The sequence below is a fragment of the Castor canadensis genome, chromosome 8 (assembly GCF_047511655.1).
Source record: "Castor canadensis chromosome 8, mCasCan1.hap1v2, whole genome shotgun sequence".
NCBI classification, from domain to species: Eukaryota; Metazoa; Chordata; class Mammalia; order Rodentia; family Castoridae; genus Castor; species Castor canadensis.
In genome coordinates this window covers 47,497,935-47,521,525 of record NC_133393.1, presented here as the reverse complement: position 1 = coordinate 47,521,525, position 23,591 = coordinate 47,497,935, and the positions used below count along the sequence as shown (strand labels likewise).

Genomic DNA, 23,591 nt, shown 5'->3' with positions numbered 1-23,591 from the left:
AAAGTTTTAAGGATACACAACAGATAATCTTGTAATGAATCCTCAACTACCTACTACCCAGTGCCAGCATACGGCATTGTATTTCATTTGTATTAATTTCCCACAGTCACTAAAAACATGGTTATTTTATACCTGACACCATACTAATTCAGTGCAAGTACTTCACTAGCTACGTCTGAGACATGAGAGCGCTTTTAAAAAAGAGTAATCACAAATCCATCAAATAATTCCTTAATGTGATCTAATATATAGTCAGTAATCAAATTTCCCCAAATGTCCCATTTTTTTAAATCAAGTATATCTTCAACTTTTAAGGAGAGTGACTGATTTTAAGGAACTCACATAGCTGAAATCCCCTTGTAGTTCCTCTTAGAAATATTTCTTTAAATAAGTGTTTAGTCATGGGACATTTTATCACAAATTCAACAATCACTCCAGGCCTTTATTGAAATGGGCCCACATGACACACTCTGGTGGAAATAGGCTCTATTAAGGCTTTTTCTCACTACTCTTACTGAAGGGCAGCTCCTTATATAGCAGAGAGCTGGGTGTAAGGAAACCTTGATTCAAACCTTGATTTGATCATTATATGACTGTACAGTATAACTGAGCAGATTCACTTTTCTTGCGTGTCTCAGGTTAGTCCATATAACCTCTAAGTTTTTTTCTGGCTCTTAAGATTCAACATGTTTGGTTATATGCTGAATTCATTTCAAATACAGTCACTTATCTATATTCAAGTGTTCCACATCAGCAGATTCAACCAACTACGGCATCTGTACTGAAAATGTAGAAACTTTTTTCTTGTCATTATTCCCTAAATAATACAACCACTATTTATATAGTATTTACATCATATTGGACATTATAAGTCATCTAGAGATGATTTAAAGTACATGGTAAGATGTACTTAGGTTCTAGGCAAATACTATGCCATTTTGTACGTGGGACTTCAGCATCTATGAATTTTGGTATACAAGAGGAGGTCCAGGATCCCATCCCCCTCACCAGCAACCAATCCCCCTCAGATACTGAGGGACAACTGACTGTACTATATCTACATAGTGTTTGCAAAGATGAAAGTATGTCTGTTGTAGAAGACAGAAAGATCTTTGAAATTGTAAGACCAGTTGAATCTTGACTTTGGTTCCCTTGGGTAAGTCATTAACTTTTCTACACCTCAATATCACAGTTACAATTATTTTACAAATCATCTCTTCTACCAGAAGTAAACTTCTAGAGAAGTTTTCTCATATTCATCTTTCCATCATCAAAGCCCTGTGTCACATCTAGACCCTGGTTTATATTCGATGTATGTTTGTCACCTAAATGAATGGGTGGGCATGCAATTCAAGTGTAAGAATAACTGCTCCATTTACCTTACAAGACTATTGTTCAGTAAAATGAGTTAATGTATGTAAATGCATATTTTATATTTCATAATAAAACATGAAAATATTAAAGTATTTGAGACATTCCAAGTAGGATTTCTTATTCTCTTATAAATACCCAGCTTTGCTTTTAACCTTTGGTAAGAGATGAGTGATAGGCATTTCTCTCTTTTTCTCTTTAATGAAACTACACCTCGATGCACTTCATTGTCATTTAAAGCTGTTTTCTTTTACAATCTTTTGGGGAATTTTTGGACTTATGATATTGGAACTTCTGATTTTTTGCTTTATAAGAATTGGATGAAAGCAATGCACATTCAGTAAAATCTGTACTTTGAATCTGGGTCTTTTCCTGGGCTGACACTATGTTAAGGTTCTCTCTTATGATGCTGGACAGCAGAAGTGAGCCACAGTTCCCAGTCAGCCAGGCCATCACGAGGGGAACAGCCCACACTCCACAGTACACTGTGCTGCCAACATTTAGGAATATTGTCTTTTTATGTTTTCACCTTTATCATGTCTACAAAATGCACATCAGTGAGTACACAGAGATAGTCCACACTGTATTATAAAATAGGCTTTGTGTTTGATGACTTGTGCCCAACTCTAGGCTAATGCAAGGTTCTGAACACACTTAACATGGACTAGGCTAAGCTGTGATGTTTGGTAGGTTTGTTGTATGGAAAACATCTTTGATGGTGTAATTCAGTGGTAGTGTCCTTGTCTCGAACAAGTCAGGCCCTGAGTTTGATCCACAAACCTGAAAAAAAAAAATTTGCACTTTTAACTTAGATATTTTCAACTTTGAGCAAAGTTGCAAAACCAGCCCATGTCAATGTATTATTAACAGAATTGGTTTACTGGAAACAAAACACAGGTAAGTTGAGGAACATCTGTAACTGGCTGGAAGCTTAGTGTTGGTGTTTTACTTTTCTTTTTTTTTTTTTTCAGTGCTAGGGCCGGAACCCACGGCCTTGCACACGCTAGGCAAGCACTCTACTATGGAGTCCCCAGCCCAATAAGCCAGTCTAACATTTTCTTAACTTTCAGCCTATAACATTGATTATAAAGCCTGACCTGCACATGTTCTTTAATTCCCTAAAGATGAGCCTGATTCAGTTCCTACTCCAGTGGAATGGAAACACTTCTGCCTTTGATTACTTCCATCCTTCCTTTTTTCTTTCTTTTTGTAAATGACACTAAATTTATTGTTTAATAATTCCCAGTGATGGCATCTCAAAACATGAACACTTCCCTTCACTTTGCTCATATTGTGCTCAAGCCCAGGAGCAGCTGTTCCTGAAGGGAACACACCCCTGAGCAATATTCCTTGCTGAAAATGGTGACATTTCTTACATTTAGAAGAGTGAGGCTGGGCTTGTGGCTCAAGTGATAGAGCGTCTGCCCAGCAAGCACCAGGTCTTGAGTTTAAACCCCAGCACCACCAGAAGTAAATAAATAAAAGTAGAAAAGTGCACAATCTCTGAGTGGTAATTTACACGCTCTGTCGCATACTGAAGACGGACAAACCAGCTATAAAGCTGTTGCACTTACTGTCCAACAAATAAACTTGACTTTTAACTCAGCATTTCTCAAACTTCCTCATTTTATGGACCACTAAGGAAGGAAACCATGGCCAATGAAACTAGGACTCAATGCTAAGAAGTCATCAAAACCGTGTGCATCTAGGGATGGAGGCTGTATGAGGACCTCAGACACCCGTTCTCAAGTAGAACAGACAGACAGACACACAGAGGATCCAGTTCCTTGGAATAACACTGTTTGGAAAACTATGTTCTGGCCTAGAGTTTTCCCAACTATCTCAGGGGGTAAGGTAGGTAAAATGTTATTTTTCCCTATTGAGAACACTAAGAACTAAACATTTCTGAATAAAAAGAACAAGAGAGATAAACTGGTCACAGGTTCTTGATAGGAAATAAATTGACCTTGTCCAGTTAAAAATTTCCAGGTACACATCAGCATGAACTATCCATCTGTCCTCAGTGAACATGCAAATCTCTTTAAATTAAGATGGCATGTAATTAAACCATTCAGCTGGCTGACAGGCAGTTGCAGGTAGTTTACTTTCACTTGAAATGACCTCTTTGCTTCTGAAGATCCCCACACCCTGAAGTGACTCAACTTTGTAACACCACCATTAAAATCTCTAGCTTTGCAGGCAACAGGGTTAGGTGTAAAGCATCTTTAAGTCTACAGTGAGTCAGATGAAGGATGTGAGTTGGAGGCTAAGTTTGTTTCCAGGGCATGGGTGCGGTTGATAGCTTAGTTTGTGAGTGCATGGACGTCGTCCAAGCCTCCCGTTTGCACCCTCTTTCCACTCTCTTTCCACTTTGCTAAGACGACTCCACCTGGGGGCAGCCGGCCCTGAAGGCCTGACTTCAGGGACAGTGGGTACCATCCTACGCTGACCCGAGTACCCCGTTCCCCCAGTACTTCAAATTTAGCTTCTGACTCCATCTTCCGGGACGCACCCGTTGGGTTTTTCCAGGCTTTCCAGGCTGGCGGGACCAGCGGGGGCCTCGTGCCGTCCTTCGAATCCCGGAACAAACATCTGATGACCCTGGGGTCACCTTCACATTCGCCTGTGCCCCACACCTCGCAGCACTCTCCGCTTCCACCCGGCCGGTCCACCCCGCCGCCTTATTCCCGGCCCCCCGCCTGCCTCTTGGGGAGCGGGGCGCGGAGGGTGGCAGAGCTACGGGACGGCTCGGGACGAACAACTTGTGTGAGTTGGGCCGCGCTTCCCCAAGGGCGTAGCATCCACAGCCGAGATGCAGGCAGCCTGGAGACGGCCTCACTCGGCCCTCTCCTTATTTATCCACCCAGCACAGTTTCCATGGCTCCGCCGCCATCCTCCCGCCCCCTTCCTCGCGCGGAACCCAGCAGCAGTCGCCCGGCTGGCCGATGGGGGACCGCGGGGGGCGTGCGCGGCGCGGGGCTCGTGCGTCCTTTCCAAGGCCTCCGGGCGCGTGGGTGCAACCCCCCTACCCTATCTCTTGCCCGCCCCCCGGCAGCTGTTCCACTCCCACAACCCCTTCCCTACTGGCTGGCACCCGCGATCGGTCCCCCCCTCCGTCTCCCCTGGCGCCGCGCAGCCCCCGGCCCTGCCGGGTGGCGCGGGGGAGGGGCGCGCGGCGCAGGCAAAGTTGCTGAGTTGCTGTGCACGCTCAGAAGTTGCAGCTGCGACGGCAGCTTCCCGCCCCCTTCCTGGCTCGGCGGCTCGGAACGCACACCCACCCGTCACCACCGCTACCTGCCCTCGCCCCTGCGGCCCCAGCCGGGACTCGGCAGCATCCCCGCCCCGCACCCGCCAGGAGCCCAGGTTTCCAGCGGAGTCGGGCTGGGGGCGGGCGGCGGGAGAACCCTACCTCCCCGCTGCGCTGCGGTGGGGTGGGGAGGGTCCGTGGGACTGGGGGGCCCCAGTCGCCTTTGGGCAGAGGCGCTTTTACACTTTGCAAAGCTGAGCGGCTGTGCAGGCGTCGTCCGCCGGCCCTGCGCCCTGCAGAGGGAAGCAGGTTCGCAGAACAGGAACCAGACAGTGTCCCATTCCCTCCCGCAAGGGGCTTTGCAAGGGGGAGGGGGGTGGGCAGCGAGAGGGACTCAGCTGGGGGCTGAGGTCACCAACAGGTGCTCGAAAACCCATGTGACCGGAAGGGACCGTGCGCAGGTGGTGGGGGTGGGGTGGGGCGGGGGCGGGCTCTCGCCGGGTCCCCTGCGGTGCCAGACGCCGGGTGCACCCCTCCCGCCGCAGCGCAGGGAGTGATCGCGGGTTGCTCCTCGGAGCGCCGGCGCCCTTGCGGCCTGCCCGGGAGGAGGAGGAAGAGGAGGGGGAGGGAGGGGATGCGAAAGTGGGTCAGGAATGTAACTGGACGCTGCACACCCCCCACGCACAACCCCCCCCACCCCTTGTGGCCAATCGAGTCGGCCAGCTCCAGCCTTGGAAAGCGAGTCATTTGCTGTTGTGGTTCTCCAGCATTATCGGTGGACGGTTACCAGGGCATCCCGAGGGATGTGTTTCCCTGTGACCCTATGGGAAGAAAAACTTAGTTGCCTCAGTAACCGGGTTTGGCTTGGATGCAATGATGCAGTGAATGTTCTAGGTGAGCCTGGCCTGTGGAGGACACTGCAGTGGCACCCGGGGTGGAGGGGTAGGGAGCGATGGATTAAGTTTTCTTATTATTGAAGCAAGATGAGAAAGGAAGGCCGAGGAGGACGTGGGGCTTTGCTCCGTTTTGTGTTTGTTTTTTACTGTCTCAGAGGACATAAATTAAACGGTTTTGCATTAGGGTTTGAGTATCCCAAATGCAGGCGAGGCTGCCATAAATTTCCCAAAGTTCTCAACAGTTACTGACTTCGTTGACACAAAAGTTTGAAGTTGATACCCTAGAGTTGGAAGGAACCAGTGACAGTTTTGTATTTGGGGAAGGCCTGAGAAACAGACATGAAAAGGCCTTTATTAAAAGAAGAAGAAAGAAAAAAAAAAAAAACCCAGAAAACAAAAAACCCCCAGCCTTCTCAAAGCAGAAGCAGCTAGCTTCCCTCTGAGCACAGTGGCAGCTCACACCCCAGGCACAAGATTAGGAAGGGAGGAATTGAGATTTAAGTGATGGGCTTTGGGTTTGAAAGCAGTAGAGACAAGCAGAGTCAAGAAAAAACCTTACAAGATGAGAATACAAAGGGAAAATTAAGCATGTTGGTACCCAAAGTCGTCTTGGGCACTTCCTGGTTTCTGTCCCATTCTTTTTCCACCTGCTTTTGCCTAGTGGACCTGAGTGACAAGGTGTGGGTCAGGGCTGCTGAAGCAAGACCCAAAGAGCAGAAAAGTACAAGAGGAGAGATGCAGGACTGCTGGATGTTTCAGTCAGAGACACAGTGGGTGTGTTATCCTGTAAAGAGATCTTCAGGGTTAGCAGAAAAACTGACTTAGGAATTAATGTACATTTCTATTTCCAAGGCACCTTAGATGAAGAAACCTTGTGGATGAAGATGTATCTGACTTTGAAAGAGTATATATTCCTAGGAGTCAAAAACTGTGAAATTGAATGTTTTGTAAATTGAATCATATTCTGAATATATAAAAGGAAGTTAATAGATTGTGAAAATGTTTGTAGAGTTGCAATCCACAAAAAGAATTATTGTTACTGTTTATTATTATTTTGGTGCTGGAAATTGAACTGGGGCCTTGTACATCCTAAGTGTGTTCTACCACTCAGCTACACCTCCAGTCCAAATTATTATTATACGTAGATGACCTTTACTGAGTTGTCTCACTAGAGGAATGGGAATGGTAATACTTACAATTATTACAATAGGTGGCCTCCTTTTGGGTAGTAGTTAGGGTTTTTGGTATTCAATTCAACTGGCAAATGTTCTTTTCATTTAAGGGGTTTGTGTAAACTGAGGAACAGCTATAGTAGAAGATGACTAATGAAAATGACAGTTATACAAAAGTTTTCTGGAAACTTGAAAAAAAAAGTTAACCCATAGGATAGTTTCCTTTCATGTGCTTGATAATTAGCCTCTGCAATCTTTGTTCAAATCAGAATTGTTGCTCAATTCTAGGGACTGGCAAACTTCTTTTTCTTCACCTCTGAATTCATGAAATAATTATATATAGAGTGAGCTGCTTTTTAGTTATAAATCAGATTTAGAATGCAAATTAAATTAAGGAGTGAACATTTGTTAAGAAAGGGTTAGCCACAGGGTTCTTATATTGTAAATTGTTCTTGTATATTTAAAAACACTTGATATGTACATTTTGGGGCACTTTTTAAGAAATCATCCGTGGTGGGGGGAGTGTTTGACTACCATGCATACGACCCTGGGTTTGATCCCTAACGCTACAAAAAGAAAGAAAGAAGGAAGGAAGGAAGGGAAGGAAGGAAGGAAGGAATCTAATAGGCTTTCACATGGATTACTATGGACAGAATAATGGAACCATTTTTTCATTGACACCTACAAAATATTTTTTGAATGAGCATATGTTTGAAACATCTGAGCCACCTACACTGTGTACAGAGCTATGTCAAGCACTGTGGGAATTTCAGAGAAGTATATACATATTCCTAAGAGAGTCCAGTCTAATGAGGTCTAGTTGGAGGTGACAGCTAGATGACAAATATAAGAAGTCCAATTGTTCAGGAGTTAAATAAAAACAAAACAAAAAAATGTGCACGTGTGCATAGAAAGAGGATGGATTGATTCCTTTATAAAAGTCACAATGAATTGAGAAGTGGAATAATGACAAATTTATTTTTTTTCTTCTATTTATTCTCTAAATGTCAACAGTGAACTTGGCATTACTTCTGTATAAGAATAAAAAGTTTGCTCTTTTTGGAGAGATATGTCAGTGTGGTATGAATGGCTGTCCATCAGCGGTCAGACAAATAAGTGCCACAGGAACTTCCAGAAGGGACAAGAACAAAGTTGGATACACTAGAGGGCTCCATGAGGTGCCAGAAACCAAACTCAGCTTTGTCAGAGGTAGAATGCAGAAGGTACCAGGGAAGGAAAAGGATAAGGGGCATGGGCATACCCTTGCTTAAGATAAGCTTGGATATCACAAGGTGCTGGACATGGCAGCCATCAGGAAGTGCTTCAGAGGGAGGTCATAGGACTTGAACTTGGGCTTTAAAGGATGGACATGATTTTTATAGCAAGAAAAGGAAAGGCATTCCTAGTATTGTAAGCCTACTGAGATTAGCCAAGAGGTAGGAAGTTACAGGGCATGGTTGGGAATTGGAATAGAACAGGTTTGCCAGAAGAGTGGATCAAGTTTAAAACTTGCCATTTGAATAATAGATTAGGGCCAAACCAGTTGGGGACCATGAATGCTTCACCAGTCTTGGTATTAAGACTTTACCTGCAAGTAATGGGAATCTGTGAAAAGTATTTAAACAGGGGAAATAGAGACATACCTAGTTTTATTGTGCTTTGCAGAAAGAGCATTTTGTTACAAATTGAAGGTTTGTGGCAACTCTGAGTCAAGCAAGTGTCTGGTGCCATTTGCATAGAAGGTTGTTTGCATTTTTAATAGTAAAATATTTAAGAGGTATGTACATTATTTTATTAGACATAATGCTATTGCATATGTATTTAGACTACAGCATAGTCTGAACATAACCTTGATAGACACTGAGAAAGCAAAAAATTTTGTGTAATTCACTTTATTATGTGATATTCACTTTATTGCAGTGGTCTGGAACCGACTCTGCACTGTCTCTGAGGTAGGCTGTATGAAGTCAAAGTGGGATTTGGGGAAAGTCAATCCTGTACGTTAGGTTGCAGCGGGAGTTTAAGGACCATGAGTGGCTATTGCAGAGGTGTGGTATAATGCAAATTGGTTGGAAGGCAGGGCTGTGTGAACTTTTACAAAAGAAAGCTTGGCAATATTTTGCAGTGTTTGGATGTGGAGCGTAGTGGACTCCAAGAGTCCAAGATGACTGAGGATTTACGGCTAGGCTCCTTGGGAGATGGGACCCTCTACCGAACGAGGAGCAGTAAGCCAGTGTTCAAGGTCAATTGAGATGTTGATTTGAGGGAGGCAGAAATCAGGAGGCTCTCAAGACCCTATCTCAAAAATACCCAACATGAAAAAGGGCTGCTGGGGTGGCTCAAGTGGTAGAGCACCGGTCTAGCAAGTGTGAGACCCTAAGTTCAAACCCTAATAACCACCAAGAAAAAAACAAAACCAAAACCAAAGAAAGGCTGATTTGAGAAATCAGAGTTGAGGGCATGATGGGAGCTGGGTTTAAGTGATTTAGGGGCAACAGTTAATTTATGGCTAGAGGTGGACCACCTACCTACTAGTAGGTCATGGGTGTGAATAGGCACCTAAATTTGAACAGTTTTAGGGAGCATTCCCAATTAGAATGTGCCTTAATATAATTTTGAAAACTTTCGCTCCCTAATCTTAGACCACAACTTGGTCATTCCTGGGGCTTTTGTTGAAGCCAGTATGCTGGGTCAGCACTGTTCTAACCAAAGTGCTTTAACCCAGTGGCTCCCTAACCTGGCTCCTCAGATTAATGGGCCCCGCCCCCACCCCTAAGCACTGCATCAGAATCTCCTTAGCCAGTGGTCCATATTTTTACTAAGCCACTCTGGTGTTGATCCTCTAGAGGAACCAGTGCCTTTTGCAGTTCGTGGTTCAGCCTATGTCTTTCCCCAGGCCTCCTGGGTTTCTCCAAGGGAGAACAAGAGAGTTGTAGTTTTCCATGTGTTCCTTCCAACCTGTCCTTTGCTTTGGGGTCCGATGGACAGTGCTCAAAGTTGTTTTTATCCCTATGACCTGCTGCTTTCCAAATTTAGCACTGGTCTGGAAGAGTGGATGGATGTGTCAAATCCTCTGCCCTGCTGGGTTGGAAGGAGGTGGGGTTTCCCACTTCTGAGTTTAGGGGAGTGACTCAAACTGTGTACATGGAAGCCTGTTGGGGTGATGCAACAGCCCGGCTCTGGGCAGACCACTTCCTGTACCTTTGGATACTCAGATCCAGGGTGTGGTACTTGGCAGAATCTCAGGAGTAGACTGTTTGGCCAATCATCTTCAAGGGAGCTCAGTAGCCCTGGATGAGGCCAGACAAGCTACAGGCTGGAAGCCCACATAGTCTTCATGTTTAAAAACACATTGTCAGAAACTTGGGGTTGGATTTCTAAAAGGTAATGACTGTGAGTACCTGCCTATCTGTGTATCTGTTTATTTCTTTAGTGTCAGAAACGAAATGTCTGTCCTAGTAAGTAGCAGTCACGCATTTTGTCACAGCCAACTTTTAATTTGCTTGATTATCTGGCTACAAACCCATCATTGGCTCTTCCTTTTCTTTTTGTTTATAAGCTACAAGGAGACAAATTCACATGTCCATATTATCACATGCCTGGTGAATGAGCAGGCAGAAGCTCATGTTTAAAACTTGATGGCGAAGGTTGTAGGAGGCTGAATCCTCACCCCCACCCTCCACCTGCTGCTGTATACACACAGCATGTAAATTATCCATTATTCTAACTGTAAGCCAAAGATGGGTTATTGTATCATTCAGCTGTTTATCCCCATAAAAGAACAGTGGAAAATGATGGGACCTTAAAGGGTTCTTTAAAAATTGTGCTAAAATACACATAGCATAAAATTTACCACCTTAACTTCTTTTCCTCAGGGCTAGGAATCCAAGCCAGGGCCTTGCTCATGCTAGACAAGTACCCTACCACTGAACTACATCCCTAGCCCCATCTTGACCACTTTTAAATGGTTATATAACTCAGTTGTGTTAAATGCGTGTATATTGTGCAATAGGATCTCGGTTTTTAAAAAATCACTAAGAATATAAAGGAGTAGTCTAAAAATGTCAGAATATGAAACCCAGGTTATAAAAAAAAACCCATAAATGGTGTTAAGTGCAAACAGGATATTCATAGTGTCTCCCAAGAGAAGGTAGTGGGTGGCTTTCTGGTGGGATAGACTTGCCTGAATATATCCATTCACTGTGGCTAGTTGAGGAGTCTGTCAGTGTAGAGGAAAAAGGCAATTTTGTGCTTGAGATTTTTTTGTGTGTGGGGGGGACTGGGGTTTGAACTCAGGGCTTTGTACTTGCAAAGCATGTACTCTACCACTTGAGCTGCACCTCCAGCCCTTTTTGCTTTGGAGGTAGGGTCTCATGAACTGTTTTCCTAGGCTGGCTTTAGCAGTGATTCCCCCCAGTCTCAGCCTCCCATGTAGCTAAAATTACAGACATGAGCCGCTGGTGCCCAGCTGAAATTTTTTTTAAAAAATTAGATTCTGTTAATAGTATAGGAAAGTTTCATTGTGACAATTTCATAGAAGCATACAGTTTACTTTGAACAAGTCATCCCTCCATTATATTCCCTTAACTCCTCTCTACTCCTGCCTTTTTCAAACAGTATTTGGTGGGTTTTATGCTATCTTTATATATATATATGTATATATACATACACACACATATATGTAGATGTATATATATGCATATGTATGTATATATATGTAATGTATTTCAATCCTCTTCACCCCATACGATGATCTCCAGTTCCATCCATTTTCTTGCAAACAATATAATTTTATTCCTAATTGACTAATACTCCATTGCACATACCTATATATTATATATTATAGATACATATTATACATATAATATATATAGATATATATCACATTTTCTTTATCCATTCATTGGTTGTTGGCACCTAGGCTGATTCCGTAGCTTGGCTATTGTGAATAGTGCTGTGATAAACATGGGTGTGCAGGTTTCTCTCATGTATGTTGATTTACACTCCTTTGCTACCCAAAGCATGTAGGTAGCAGGGTCATAAGGTAGGTCTATTTTTAACTTTTTGAGGAGCTTCCCTACTGATTTCTACAGTGGCTGCACTAGTTTACATTCCCACCAACAATGTATGAATTCTCCTCCCGCTACCTTCCTCCTATTCTCTCCAACATTTGCTGTTTGTTTTCTTGCTGGTAGCCATTCTGACTGCTCATGTATTTATTAGCCATATGTACTTCTGAGAACTGTCGTTGAATTCATTTGCCTATTTGTTGATTAGATTATTTGTTCTTGGTACTTAATTTTTTGAGCTTTTTGCATATTCTGGATATAATCCTTTGTCCAATGAATAGCTGGCAAATATTTTCTTCCATTCTGTGGGTTGTGTCTTAATTCTGTTAATCGTTCCCTTTGATGTGTAGAAGCTTTTTACTTTGATGCTGTCCCATTTGTCAATTCTTGCTCTTATTTCCTGTGCAATTAAAATCCTATCAGAAAATAACTGCTTATGCCCATACTTCAGTAGTTTTCCCATAGTAGTTCAAAGTTTCAGGTCTTACATTGAGATCTTTGGTCCATCTTGAGTTGATTTTTGTACAGGATAAGAGATAAGGGTCTAGTTTCAGTCTTTTACAGGTAGGTAAACTGTTTTCCCAGCACCATTTGTTGAAGAGGCTGGTTTTTGTCCAATGTATGCTTTTGGCTCCTTTGTCAAAAAATCAAATGGCTGTAGCTGTGTGGGTTTATTTCTGGATCTTCTGTTTGGTTCCATTGGTCATTGTGTCTGCTTTTGTACCAGTACCAGTAGCATGCTCTTTTTGTTACAATGGCCTTGAGGTATAGTTTGAAGTCAGGTTTTGTGATACCTCCAGCATTTCTGTTTTTGTTCAGGATTGCTTTGGCTTTTTGGAATATTTTGTACTTTCATACGAATTTTAGGGTTGATTTTTCTTTTTCTGTGAAGAATGACATTGGAATTTTCATGGGAATTGTATTGAATCTGTAGATTGCTTTTGGTAGTATAGCCATTTTCACGATATTCTGCTGATCCATGAACATAGGAGGTCTTTCTGTCTTCTCATTTCCTCTTCAATTTCTTTCTTCAAAGTTTTATAGTTTTTGTTGTAGAGGTCTTTTACCTTTGTAGTTAATTTTATTCCTAGGTATTTTTTTTTGAGGATATTAAAATGGAATTGTTTTCCTAGTTTCTTTTTCAATTTATTCATTGTTGGTATGTAGAAAAGCTACTGAGTTTGTATGTTAATTTTTTTCCTGCTACTTTGCTTGAAAGTATTTATCAGAGCTAGGAGGTTTTTTTGGTAGAGTCTTTAGGGTATTTTAAGTATGAGATTGTACCATCTGCAAATAGGGATAATTTGACTTCTATATTCCCTATTTGAATTCCTTTTCTTTCTTTCTCTTGCCTTATTGCTCTGGCTAGGAAGTCCATTACTATTTTGAATGAGAGTGAGCCGAGTGAATACCCTCGCCTTCTTCCTTACTTTAGTGGAAGTGCTTTCAGTTTTTCCTTACTTAGTATAATGTTGGCAATAGGTTTACTTGTATATAGCCTTTATTATGTTGAGGTACATTCCTTCTTTTCCTAGTTTCTTCACAGCTTTTATCATGAAAGGCTGCTGAATTTGTCAAGGGCTTTTTCTGCATCTGTTGAGACGATCATGAGATTTTTGTCTTTGATTCTGTGTGCTGTATTATGGTTATTGATTTGTGTATGTTAAACCATCCTCGCATCCCTGAAATAAAACCAACTTGATAGTAGTGTATGGTCTTGAATTTGGTTTGCAAGTATTGAGATTTCTTTATGAAGCAAGAAATAATGTTACATCTTGATACAGAGTTTTGAGTTTTCTTGAAGCTACAGGTTTATAATGAGAGAAGGCACGCATTCAAATATGAACTTACAGAATTTCATTCACATGGTTTCCTAGAGTTTCCAGTTTGCTTTTTAGACACCATGAAAGTATTTTCTTGACATACACCAAAGAGTGGGTAATATTTGCCATTGCAATCCTAGTCAACTACAGCTTATTATTATTTATGATGCTATGGTATCAGCAGTCAGAAAAATCAAAATGAGTAGGAGCTCCTTAATTATCAAGTGAATGTCCACACTGTTAAATGAAACCTTTTTTATCTTTTCTTGTGGTACCCAGGATCAAATCCAGGGCGTTGTGCATTGAAACAGTTTTTAAGTTTAAGTAACTCTTACTTAAGAATCATAAGACTGGAGATGTGGCTCAAGTGGTAGAGCACCTGCTTTGCAAGTGCAAAACCCTGAGTTCAAACTCCAGTCTCATCCCCCCACCCGAAAAAAAAAGAACAGAAAAGGACTGGTAGAATGGCCCAAGTGGTAGAGCTTAGCAAGCGTGAGGTCCTGAGTTCAAAAACCCCACTACCACATACACACACACACACAAAAACAAAACCTTAGCAACACACACACACACACACACACACACACACACACACAAAATATAGCACTTGAAATATACCAAAAGTCTTAGGACCAAAACAAAAAAAATCACAAAAAAGATTGGAAACATGATCGCTATTCACCAAGGTTCTCAGTCAACCCAAATGTATTAACAGTACGGTTTTTTTCCTTACATTTGAAATTTATTTTGACAACCACCTACTGTTTGCAGGCAGTCATTCATCATACCCACAAAAACAGGTTTGAAGGCAGCCAGTCCAACAGAATATCAGCATCCGTTCCAAAGAAGCTGCGAGTTCATGTTTTACCAAAGGAGAAATGCCTTCATGTAGTTTTCATGGCTTTGGAAATTTATAGTTCATTTAATGACCCTCCATCTTAAAAGTGCTGCTGGAGTTATGTAAAGTTATGGAACAACTCCAAGTTGATCTTACTCAAAACTGCTTTAGTAAACTTTCGCTTATCAGTCTTGAAAAGATGTGTTAAAACCAGTTTGGCAACTTTTTTTAATATAGCATGCTAGAAGGCCTTGGGAAAAGAGTTTTGAAACAATATCAGTGTTGGAACTAAAACAGAAAGCTTTCAAGCAAGAATACTCATGATACATAGTTCTCTGTATTGGGTGGACTCATCTTTTAAAAGCCAAGATTTCATGATAGCACTTAATCACCTACTGAAGATTTGCTAATGGTAGAACCCACCAGGCAAAGGCGATTTAGAGTTGCATCCAGACCTCGTGTGATGGTTCATTTGATGTAAATACCTATGTACTCACACTCACAATCCTGCCTCCTCCAGCTACTGCAATCTGTTTAGGTGCAGATGTTGCATCTATTTCTAAATACTTTGAACTGCATAGAAATACAGTGTTTCAAGGATGGCAGAGTGGCTCAAGCAATAAGAGTGAGACCCTGAGTTCAAACCCCAGTACCACCAAAAAAAGTTGAAATGTGGGCACCAGTGGCTCAGGCCTATAATCCTAGCTACTCAGGAAGCAGAGATCAGGAGGATTGCAGTTCGAAGCCAGCCTAGGCAAATAGTTCCGCAGACCCTCTCTCGAAAAGCCCATCACAACAATAGGGCTAGTGGAGTGGCTTGAGGCTGTAGGCCATGAGTTCAAACCCCAGAACTGCATTAAAGAAAGGAAAAAAGAAAAGAAAAATGCAGTGTAACAGCTCTGTCTTAAAGGATTAATGTGGGAGGCCCAGTTATTTTTTATTTTTATTTTTTCAGTACTGGGGGTCTAACCCAGGGCCTCATACATGCTAGGCAAGTGCTCCACCACTGAGCTACATTCCCAGCCCCTGGTATTTTTAATAAAATATAGTTCCTGTAGCAATTTGAAGGCAATGAATCAACTTTTTCATACTGCAGTTCTAGAATGTTTGTATTTCCCAATGCAGTGTAGTCATAAGTTTCAACAGGATTGCCAAAGGAAGAGGACAATCGATTCATATTGTCACACTTCTCTAGAAAAAGCAACTGACATGGCCCTGGGAGTCTAACATATCTTAATCTTAATTTTACAGTGGAGTTGTTTCTTTTTACTAGAAAAATACTCCAGCTTTTAACACCAAACTGCAGCAATCCACGAGATCCTATTTGTACGATGAAACTCAGTGATTTTTTAAAAAACAATTTAGAGGCTGGCCAAGTAGCTCCAGTGGTATAGCACCTGCCTAGCAAGCATGAGGCCCTGAGTTCAAATCCCAGTGCTACCAAAAAAATCATAAAAACAACTTAGGAAATGTGGGTAGTACATGTGAGCACAGAAATATATTGTTCTTTGCTGTGTTTCGGTGCTTTGTCCTCCCTGTGTTTAACAGGACTTGCTGCCTCCTGAAATGTCAGCGTAGCTCTCAAACTCCTGTGTGTTTCACTTCTGCTTACCTTGGTCTTCAGCCAGCCTCAGATTTGACACTTTCAGCATTGGCATATAGGCGCTTCTTGATGTTGAGCTGTTAATCTTTTTATTATTTCCTGTCATTTCCCCCCATGATTGATGCTCTCCAGCCTGAGATGGGGGGAGTGATGAAAATGACTTTGAAAGTATTTTAAATTGGAGTTGGGTCTTGGGTCTGAGAACATAAAAATGTTGAAAAGGCACACAGTATGTTATGTGCATGAGCTCTTGCAGTGAGGGAGCAGGTATGTTCCTGAGTGCTTTCTAGAAGTAAAGAGGGGAGTTGGTGGAGTGGCTCAAGTGGTAGAGTACTTGCCTTGTAAACACAAGGCCCTGAGTTCAAACCCCAGTGCTGCTGAAAAGAAAATAAAGTTAGAGGTAAGGAAGGCTTCCTGGTGTTTTTGCATGGTTTGGGTGATCCCAGTCCTCAGGTCTATGGTGTGAGGGAGGCTATGACCTTCCAGATTGTCTCTGCTTATTTCTATGGAAAGGTTACAGAGAAAGGCCCTCTTTCTTTTAGAATTAAAAATAAAATTACTTTTGAGTTGCAGGCTTTGTCAAGACCCTATTATCTTCCCAATCCAATATTCTCTGTACTCCACAGCCCATTCATTATTATTATTTTTTTGTCAGTACTGGAGTTTGAACTCAGGGCCTTGCACTTGCCAGGCAGGTGCTCTACCACTTGAGCCACACCCCAGCCCTTTTTTGCTTTGATTATTTTTCTGGATAGGATCTCATGTTTTTGCCCAGGGCCAGCCTCCAATAGCAGTCCTCCTACCTATGCATCCTGTGTAGCTAGAATGACGAGTGTATCACCACACCCAGCTTTGGTTGAGACAGGGTCTCATTAACTGTTTCCCCTGACTGCCTCAAACTGAGATCCTTCCAATCTCTGCCTCCCAAGTAGCTGGGACTACTTGGATAGTATTAATTAATGGATGAGCCACACCCAGCTCCTTCATTAATTCTTGCTCTGGCTTTGGAAACTAACCCCCATCCCCCACCACCCTCACCAATAGTATGTCATGTGACCCACTAGAGTATGAGAAGAAAATATTATAACACCTGTGTTTGTTTTTACCTTTTGCATTGTCCTTTCTATAAACTATTTTTGATGGTGGTAAAATCTATGTCACGGAGCTGGCAGAGTGGCTTAAGTGATATAGTGCCTGTCTAGCAAGTATGAGGCTCTGAATTCAAACCCTAGTACTGCCAAAAAAAAAAAAAATCTATGTAACATAAAATTTTGCCATTGAAACCATTTAAAGCGTGCAAGTCAGGGATATTAACTACATTCACAAGGTTTTGCAACCAGCACTACACTATTTTCAACATTTTTCATCATTCCAAACAAAAACTATGTACAACTCCCCATTTTCCCTTCTCCAAGTCCCTGGTAACTTCTGACCCACTTCCTGGCTCTTATGCCTCTTCTGGATACTTTGTATAAGTGGAGTCCTAAAGCATTTGTCCTTCTGGGTATGGCTTATTTCACTTAGCATATTATTTTCACAACTGGTCTATTATGTAGCATGGATCAGTTCTTTATTTTTGTGACTGAGTAATATTCCATTGTCTGTGAATAGCACATTTTGTTTTATCTATTCATTTGTTGGAGATTTGGGTTATTCTTACACGTTGGCTAAGTTGAATAATGCTGCTATAAATACTGGAATATACTTATTAATTAGGATGTTTGTTTTCAATTCTTTTGGGTGTATTTCTACCAGTGGAATTCCTGGGCCATATAATTTGTTTAACTTTTTGAAGAACAAGACAACCAAGATGTTTTCACCATTTTACTTTCCTACTAGCAATGTATGAGGGTTGTAAGTATCTCCATGTCTTTGCTGGCATTTTTTATTTCCCATTTTTAAAATTTCTACCCATCTTATTGGAATTAAAATGGTGTCTCCTTGTGGTTTTGATTTCCATTTTCCTTGGAACTAAAGATGTCAACATCTTTTCATGTTCTTTTTGCCATTTAGAGACATGTGTATTAAATCCTTTGCTTTGTCCAGTTTTGCATATTTTATAATGTGTGGTAATAACATAATAAAAGGATGTATATACTTGGGGATTGCAAGATGTTTTTTAAAGAAAGGAGGATGTACTTTAAAAAAAAGTTAGGAGGCCATTCTTACAGATTGTAACAGTGATTCATTTTATTCCTTATAGCAGAACATTAGTGGGAAACTATTGATGAATATTCTTTTAAGCCTTATTAGGAGAATCTAAATAAGAGAGTATGTGCTTCCTGGAGTCTTCATATGAAATTAACCACAGTGTCCCAAACATATCTTTTGTGATGTTTCCTTTTGGTACTTAAATAAGCAAATCTCAGGCTGGGTGTAGTGTTGCAGGCCTGTAATCACAGCACCTGGGGACTGAGGCAGGAGGATCTATCTTGAGTTCAAGGTCAGCCTGAGCTACATAGTGAGACATTGTCTGGAAAAAAAAAAAAACAGAGGAAAAGGAAAGAAAAAAATGGTAAGTGGGTTCTAGTTAGATTTGCCTAGAGCCAGGACCACTGTATGGTGAAGAGGGGGATTTCAGGGTGCTAATGTGCCTTATTAACAGACAGAATGCCACATCATATATGAGAACCAGAAGTCACAGGTCAAATCTAAAGGGAAAGGTGAGGCTCTAAAATTATTATTAATTATTGCTATAATGTCATTTGTAAAACTCATTTGATTATATAAAGAAATTAGCTTGAGGGGGGTGAAATTGGTCTATTTAATGACTTATTTGGAGGATTTTAGGCCTTGGGGGTTGAAGTTTTAACATGGCCTTCCCATTCCTGTTCTGTCCTCTGACAGTGAACTTGGTGAAGTTGTCCTAAAATGCCAGCTCCTATCAAGGGCATGGCATCATCATCCTGGTACATCCTGGTGTGTTTCTTGGAAAGTATCCACGGTGGCAGGCATTTTCCAAATAAAACATTTGTTTCAGTAAACAAGTGTTTTATCCAGCAGCCCAAGTGGGGAATTTTAAAACCAGTGTTTGTTTTGCCAGCAAACATTTTGTTTCAATCCATGCAGCTAAACAAGTGGGTGAGATTTAAGTGGCCTCCTAGTATAAACAAATGCAGAGACATTTTCAGAGAACTGGCTGAGTAGAAATCCAATTGCTGTAGAGAGCTCAGTGAGATATTCAGGGAACTAGTGTGGGCTTTCTGTATAGTTCCAAACTTGGTTGCAGTCAGAGTGGAAAATCTTAGGTTAGGAGAAGGGCCCTTAGTTCTTCTTTAAGATAAAGAAATAGAAAAGAAGTAATACATACAAAGTATTTTGGGGGGATGGGAGCATAGCTCAGTGGTAGAGCAGTTGCCTACCATTCATGAGGCCCTATTAAAAAAAAGTATTAGTATATTGCTATATTTAAATTCTATAGTTCACCTTTAAAATTTAATCAAAAAGCTGAGCATGGTGGCACATGCCTGTAATCTCAACTGTCAGGAGGGCTGAGGCATGAGAATTTCCAGTTTGAGGCCAGACTGGACAACATAGTGAGACCTTGTCTCAAATAAATAAAATTTCAAAAATAAAATTCAAGGCCAAGCACCATAGCCCAACTACTTAGGAGGCAGAAATGGGGAAGATCATGGTTCCAGGCCAGCCGGGGCAAAAAGTTCATGTGACCCCCATCTCACTAAACGAGTTGGCATGGTGTGTATTTTTGTCATCTTAGCTACGTGAGAAGTAGAAATTGGAAGATCGTGGTCTAGATCTGCCTAAGGAAAATTATGAAAAATAACTAAAGCAAAAGAGTTGGGGGTGCGGTTTAAGTGGTAGAGCATCTGCCTAGCAAGCATGAGGTCCTGGATTCAAAATTCCAGTACTGCCCAAAAAATGAATCAATCAATAAAATCTATTTAGCCTCTTGAGCTGTTTGCTCTGTTCTGAATTTCCTACCTCTTTCGCAGTGATTTGTGTGGTAATGACTCCGTGGGTGGTACCCCAGTGTCCCTGTTAACCACCAGCCTTCACTGCTTGGCTTTTCATAAGGGTGGAGGTAATTAGATGTGGGCCAGTGACTGTTCCTTGGATTGAGTGTCATTAGTGGAGTATCCTCTGAAATATACATAGGAATTTTTATGTTTTTTCTCTTTTTTTTGGTGGGACTGGAGTTTGAACTCAGGGCTTTGCACTTGCAAAGCAGGTGCTCTGCTGCTTGAGCCACACCTCCAGTCCTCTACGGGATTTTAATGTCAAAGTTTGATGATGCTGTGCTTCCAGTTTTAAGAAGCAGGCCCCTTTCCCGTTGAAGGAGATGCCATTGTACTTGCTTAAGAGGACCTCCAGAAATTATGAACCGAAGAGTGTGTGAAATAGATGTAGAAGGTTCAGGGAATATTCGCAAGCAGGTGCTACTGTAACCTCCATCCTAGTTCCTTAGAATCTTGTCTGCCTCAAGACCACATCCCTCTCTCAGCACAGGGAGTTTGCAACTATCTGTGTACCCTTAAGTGACCACATTTAGTTCTGGAAGGGTTTGAACTTCGTATAAATTAGAGCTTATACCATCAGCACTCTGTATCAACAGGTCTGTGTCCTGGGATTCACCGAGCCACAGATAGAAAATATTTGGCAAAACAACTGCCTCTGTCCTAAACACATACAGACTTTTTTCTTCATCCTTATTCCCAAACAATACAGTGTAACAACTACGTACATAGCATTTATGTTGATAATAGGTATGGTAAGTCATCCAGAGGTGATTTAAGGCACATGGGAGGGTGTGTCTACACACCATGGCATTTTATGTAAGGGATCTGCGCATCCGTGGATTTTGGCTCTGATGGGAGTCTTGGAACCCATCCTCAGAGGATACAAGGGATAACTGTCTTACTTTTTCCTTCCTTATTTTTGTCAACATTGCGATCACAGGACTCAGCTCTGGTTTGTTCGCTTATATTGTTCAGTATACCTGTGAAACGGGGCTGGAGGAGTGGCTCAAGCAGTAGAGTGCCTACCTAGCAAGTGCAAAGCCCTGAGTTCAAATGCCAGCACCCCCCCATACACACCCTGCAAAGAAAGGCTTGTCAAACAGAACAGTGCCATTATCTGTTTTACTATCCGTGGACACTTGAACTGTTTCTAGCTTTTAGCTCTTAGGAAAAATGCTGTCAAGAACATCTTACATATCTCCCAGTACAGTTGTGCAAAACCTTTTGGAGGGTGTTATGTGGAGGGTGGATTGCTGGGGCATAGAATATTTGTCTTTTTAACTTCATGCTATAATTCCAAACTCTTTCTCAATGTGATTATTCAAGTTCCTGCTTGCTCTAAAGTGACTGAGAGATTTTTTGAAGTGTTTTTCAGCTTTTTTGAGGTATGACTGACAAATATGATTATATGTATTTGAGGTGTACAACCTGAGTATTAGATGTATATACAGAGTGAAGTGACCACCCATCAAGTGGTCATTATATATTATATAATTAATCTATCTGTCATAGCTCATCTTTTAAAAATTTTTTCTGAATGAGAATTCTTATTTACATCTTCACCAAAAGTTAATATTGGTAGACTTTTTGAGTTTTGCCAATCTTGTGAAAATGAAATGACAATCTTATTGTGGTATTAATTTGCTTTTCCCTAATTACTAATGAGCTTTATTAGTTATTTGAATTCCCTTTTTTTCTTAAGTGTTTATTCAAACTCACTGCCCATTGTTTTTTTGTTTTTTGTTTTTTGGGTTTTTTTTTTTTGGTGATACTGAGGTTTGAACTCAGGGCCTTGTGCTTGCTAAGCAGATGCTTTAGCACTTGAGCCATTCCACCAGCCCTTTTTGCTTTAGTTATTTTTCAGATAGGGTCTTTTGTTTTTGTCCAGGGTTGGTGTCAGACTGTGATCTTCCTGCCTATGCCTCCTGCACAGGTGGGTTAGAATTACAGGTTTGTTGGTTGAGATGGGGTCTTACTAACTGTTTTCATGGGCCAGCCTTGAACCACAATCCTCCTGGTCTTCATCTCTGGGTAGCTAGGATGGCAGGTGTGAGCCCTCACTGTCCTTTTCTTACTGATTTGCCACTGATTTATAGAATTCTTTTATACCAATATGAAATCTTTTGTTGAGCATATGTGTTACAAATATCTTCTCCCACTTTAAGACTTGTCTTTTTGCTCTGCTTGTGGTTACTTTGATGGGTACAGACTTTTAAGTTTAATATTGTTGAATTTGTCAATCTTTTTGTTTATAGAGAATACTTTTGTATCTTAAGAAATGCTTAGCTGGGCATGATGGTACATGCCTGTAATCCCAGCACTCCGGAGGCCAAAGTAGAAGGACCATGACTTTTAGGCCAGCCTGGGTTGCAAAATGAGACCTTGCCTAAACAAAGAAAAAAAGAAAAAGGAAGCAAAGAGATTCTTCCCTATCCTTGAACTTATTCATAAGGTTAATCTCCTATATTCTTTCTGGGATCTCTGTCACGTTTTATTGTGTCGTATTTCCCTCACTTGGAACTGATTTCTGGGGATGGAGCCCACTGTCAGTGCTGGTCTCGGTGTGTGTTGGGCAGTACAGGTTTTGTGCATTGAAGTGTCTGTCCTTTCCACACCATCTGGGACTACCCCGTCTCTCTCTACTCTCTATTCTGTCCCACTGGTGGCTCTGTCAACCCTGGTCCAGTGCAGCACTATCTCACATACCACAGTCTTCTAACTCAAGGATGTCTTGGTGTTTTTGACTTTATGCCCTGGTATAAGTTTTAGAAACAGCCCCCTAATTCCTAGCAGAATCTGTTAGGGTTTTCATTAGGACAGCACTGAACCTGCAGACTAAGTGGGGAAGAAGTGATGTGATCATAGCAGTCTGCCATATCCAGAGGCATCATGCCGAGACCTTAAAAGAGTGGCGACAGACTTCCTGGGTACAGATCCTGGCTCCTCTCTTCACTGGCCACATGACCCCGGACTGTTTCTTTAGCCTTGGTGTGCCTCAGTTCCCTAGCTTATAAAACAGGGATCATGGGCTGGGAGCAGAGCTCAGGGGCAGAGCCTGTGTTCAGAATGCGTAATGCCCTGGACTTGATCCCCAGCACGAGAAATCAATTATAAAATAAGATCATAATATAGCAGAGCGTACTGTACAGAGTCATTGGGACAGTCAAGTGATGAACTGTGTCGTAAATAATATGTGGAAAGGGCTTAGAATAGGATCTGGTGCATATGCAAATTATGTAGATGCAGCCAACACTGATTATCTCCATGTCTGTTTATATTCTTCTTCAATATCCCAAGAATGTTTTGTAATTTTCCTTTTAAAATTATGTCTGCAGTATATATAATATTTATTCTTATATATCCCAACCTGGGTATCCTACATATATAGCATAAATTATATATGTATTCGTATGTGACATATATTCATATCATGTAACATGGAATATTTATGACATAAAATGCACTAGAATTCCTGAAGTTTTTGATGCATCATAGATGGTGTTTTTAAGTATTTTTGTTTGTACAATACCATTTTGTTGACTTAGTCTGTTTGATGAGCTAGCTTATTCTGATCATCCTTGGTCAATATTTGTCA

General features: G+C 41.5%; 1 protein-coding gene across 2 annotated transcripts in view; it reads left to right on the top strand.

Moving 5' to 3' along the window:
* The first annotated feature begins 3,983 nt into the window (after positions 1–3,983).
* Positions 3,984–23,591, top strand: part of Rreb1 (ras responsive element binding protein 1) — a 185,643-nt gene continuing 166,035 nt past the window's right edge. Inside the window, exon 1 of one of the 2 annotated variants that reach the window (XM_074082946.1) lies at positions 3,984–4,137. The gene's annotated coding sequence lies outside the window, so the exon portion shown is untranslated. Of the gene's footprint in view, positions 4,138–4,561; positions 4,735–23,591 lie in introns of those variants that run through there. The other variant, XM_074082949.1, reaches the window with a different exon arrangement.